At 56.3% G+C, this 3,802-nt stretch overlaps 1 long non-coding RNA gene across 1 annotated transcript; it reads right to left on the bottom strand.

The window, feature by feature from the left end:
- Positions 1-872: 872 nt before the first annotated feature.
- Positions 873-3,632, bottom strand: LOC130594676 (uncharacterized). The gene is made up of 2 exons (XR_008971136.1): positions 3,500-3,632; positions 873-2,025 (listed from the first exon to the last, which is right to left on the bottom strand). It is a non-coding gene; the product is annotated as an uncharacterized LOC130594676 (long non-coding RNA).
- Positions 3,633-3,802: the final 170 nt, after the last annotated feature.

Below are 3,802 nucleotides of genomic sequence, written 5' to 3'. Positions count from 1 at the left end.
GCAGCCGGAGCATGGAAGCGGGCGCGCAGGGAGGGAGGGAGGGAGGGAGGGAGAGCGGGCGGGGGCACGGCCCCGGGACCGGCCACGCCACGGGAACGCAGCGCAGGCGCCTGGGACCGGCCCGGGGGGAGGAGACAAGGCTGGGCACTGGGGACCGGGACCGGCCCTGCTGGGGGACCCCGCCAGTGGAGACCCCCTAAAACATGGAGACCCCGCCCCATGGAGCCCATCGCTGCTGCCATCCCCTTCACCCCCATGACACCTTTCCCGTGGCATTCCCCTCCCCGCAATTCCCACCCCCGTGGGAATCCCCGCCCTTCCAGGCACCTCTCCCCACAAGGATCCCCCCTCTCCGTACCCAGGGCAGTGCGCACATCGCCGCCGGGCTCCCTGCAGCGTCGGCTCCATCCCACCCCAGCATCGCTCCCATCCCACCTGGCCAAAGCGCCTTCCTCTGGGGCGATGATGAGGGCGGAGGAGCCGAGGCAATTATCGCTCCCTGATGAGGCTCCTGTGGTTGTGGGAAATGCCAAAGGGAAGATGTGATGGCCACGTTCTGAAGCGGCTCCGAGCAGGCTCCAGCGCTGGTTTGCAAACCTCTCCCCTGGGCAAAGGAGCTTTTGGGGGTGGCTGGACCCGGTGGTCCTCTGCTACCTCGATGCGCTGATTATCAAGTGACTCCCTCCCTCCTCCTTTGAACACAAGGGTGTGAGGGTCCCCCGTCATCATTACACCTTCCCCCTGGCTGGGAGAGGCGCAAGCTTCTGCTATGGTCAAACGCACAGCATTGAGTTTGACGAGGTGCATCTTCACGAGGATGCGTCTGATGCTGTTTGAGATGTACATGTGGAAGGAGTGATGTGCAAGCAGACTGAAAAAGATACAGAACAGTGTATTCTGCATGGTGAGGAAATCTGCGCTGTGCTGTGAACCGTAAGAAGAAACTCTTCCTCATGCATTTTCCCTTTTCCCTACATCCAGATGGAGCTGTGTGCACCCCGGCTTCTGGGCTCATGGGAAGCTGAGTTTGATGTCACTCACGGATTCCTGAGGACAGGATAAGCCAAGGATGTCTAAATCCTTTTCAAGGATTCTAATTTGAAGCCTGGATTAAAACACTGGCTCTGAGTTACAAAGGACTAATGCCATAAGCAGCCCCTAATAAAAGCTTCAAACCCAAAGAGGAATAACACAGCTTGGAAATCCTAGTTTTGTTCCGTGCTAAGTAGCAAGATTCATTTGGGGAGCGTCTTTTTCTTCCCCATTCAGGACCCTGATTCACTTTCACACATCCTCTGCTCCTGCCTGCGAACAGCAGCAGATTTATTCCCAGGGAAGGGGAATTGTTTTCCCCCGATTGGGATTTAATCCTGTGCTCTCCACAGAGCGTTCATTGTGTAAGAAATAACCTGCAAGAAAGCAAGTGATGTTTCTGAGAGCAAAGATCTACCCGGCGTCTGGCTGGGAACCTGCTAAAGCCATTCTGGACATGTGCTCTTCCAGGGCCATCCCAGCTGTGAAAGCTGCAGACCTTGGCTTCCAGTGCAAATAAATGTAGTACCCTCTGTCCACACCGCATGCTTGGGCTCACACGGGATGGAGATGGGGCAGAGTCGTTATCCTCAGCTGCCTCTGCAGGCATTCAGGGCTGACACCATTGGAAGCTCTTTTAGGCCAAGGGTTAAAGTAATCTGGGAAAAAATCCCTAATTACCATTGGCAGGAAAGTTCCTGTTTCATTTGGATTCCGGGAGTCCCCTTTGCAGCTGCTGTTACAGCAGTTGAAGCATGACAAGGGCTGTTAGCAAAACCTCTCTTTTCTTTTTGCCAAGAAATAAATCCCTCTTTACCAAAGCCAAACATGTCCCAGGTCCAGCTCTCAGCTGGTATGAATCAGTGCAGCTCCACTGAATCCAAGGAAGTGTGGCAGGACACCCTGCCTGGGCTCCCTGCCCTGTTCCAACAGGGGATGTCAGTGAATTCGAGCTGGATTAAAACTAATGTTCCTTGGAAAACGAGGAGAATCCTAGAAAATAGTATGTGGGAGAAAAGCTTTTAAGGGATGGCTTCGTTCCACCTCTGCTGCTGCAAGCGGCTGGGTTTGACAGCCAGGATGTTGGGTTTTACAGTTAAAATGGATGGGGAAGTTTGGTGCCAAATTCCACTCGGGAAGGTTTCCTGGGCGTGCTTGGCCTGTTCCGACAGGCAGGAAAAGGCAGGCACAGCCCTGGAGCTGCTGCTCCTGCTTCGGTTGCTTCCTTGCTGAACTCAGAGCAAGACGCTCAGCTCCAAGGCTGCACTGCTCTGCCCCAGGGGCCCGCAGGTCTCCCAGCAGAGGCTGGAACCAACTCCTGCCGTGGTGAAGGTGAGGAGCATCCACGGCAGGCACCCCCTTGCCCTGTCCTCTCTCAGGTGGGGAGCTGGCGATGCCTCTGGGCAAGCAGCATGGTGAGGGCAGGCCCAGACTCGGCTGGAGGCTCTTGCTTTACCTGATGTGTGTCACCTCCAGCAAAGAGGCAGGCGAGGGAACGGGAGGAAAGGTGAAGGGCAGAGCCGGGAGCTGTGTTCTCTATGGAGGGGCAGGTCCAGGCAGGCACCCTCAGCATCCCCGCTGCTGTTGAGTCAGACGCATTGGCTTGCCCAGATGACGGCTCAGCCTCTGCTTCCAGATGCACGATCCAGCCCTGGGAGGTGCAGTGAGCCTTGGACTTTGCTGGTGCCCTCGTTTCCTGGTCCCTGCTCCAGCCTCCTCCAAGCCCAGCACCCAGCCACAGCAGGTGACTTCTGCCTAAGAGCTCATCTCAGCCTCCCCTCGGGCAGGTTAAAGCCATTCCCCTTGGCCTGTCCCTGCAGCCCCTTGTGAGATTTGTGTCTTTGCCCTGATGTGTGCCAAGGAGGGGTGGGAAGAGCCCATCCTTCTGCCGGGAGTCCCCAGCGTGTAAATACACCTACGTGAGCCTGGCTGGGAGGGGGTCATCTCCCTGCCTGGCTTTGGCTCCTGCCTGGGAACGCTGCTCCCCTCTGTGGCTCTGCAGGGTGTGGATTGAGGGATTGGGATGACAACCCATCAGTCACGCTGGGGACAGGCAGGAAGAGGTGGATGGAGGGGACGCGTGTCCGACTGCCCACAAAGAGCTCCTCGATACCCTCTGCTGCTCATGCTCCCGCAATCCCGGACTTCCTGTATCACTGCTCCGCATGGTGATGACTCAGTTATGGTTCCTCATGAAACCCAAGGTCAAGAAACAGATAAATCCATCCTTTCACCTTGTGTTAATGGCAGGGGTGGCTGCTTCTCCCCCTTTAACCTGAAGTAAAAAGGAGCATCACTGCCTTCCCTTGCCGTGGAGAGGGGAATGTGGGAGCCCTCTCATCTGGGATTGTGCCTTGGCATTCAGTAGCACCCCCAGGTTCGCTGGCTTGAGCCAGGGTTTCAGTGCAGGGTTGTTTGGAGACAACGTGCATCCACACAGGACTCGGTTACATGGCTAGAAACATACCCAAAACGAGAATCCTCCCTTGGCTTCCTATTCCCAAACCCAAGGGGGAAATGGGAGAAGAGGTGGCAGCACCAGCGGGCTGAGGTCTGCAGCTCCCACCGTCCCAGTGCTGGAGCTGTCCTGGGCTGGATCCAGTCTCAGCATCCCTCATGCCCACTCCAGGGACCAGAAGTATGTTAAAAGTGGGAGTAATCCCACAACAAGAGGGCAAAAGAGAATTTAGCTGTTTAGCCTCTTCCTCTTCACCACCAGGCACGGCGATACAGAGAAGCTGGAAAAACATGAAGTCCTTCGAGCACTTTT

Source organism: Pezoporus wallicus, unplaced genomic scaffold (assembly GCF_028554395.1).
Source record: "Pezoporus wallicus isolate ANWC-B61680 ecotype Strahan unplaced genomic scaffold, APGP_CSIRO_Pwel_v1 scaffold_7736, whole genome shotgun sequence".
Classification (NCBI taxonomy): Eukaryota; Metazoa; Chordata; class Aves; order Psittaciformes; family Psittacidae; genus Pezoporus; species Pezoporus wallicus.
The sequence above is the reverse complement of the archived record's forward strand: the minus strand, read 5'-3'. Positions and strand labels throughout refer to the sequence as shown.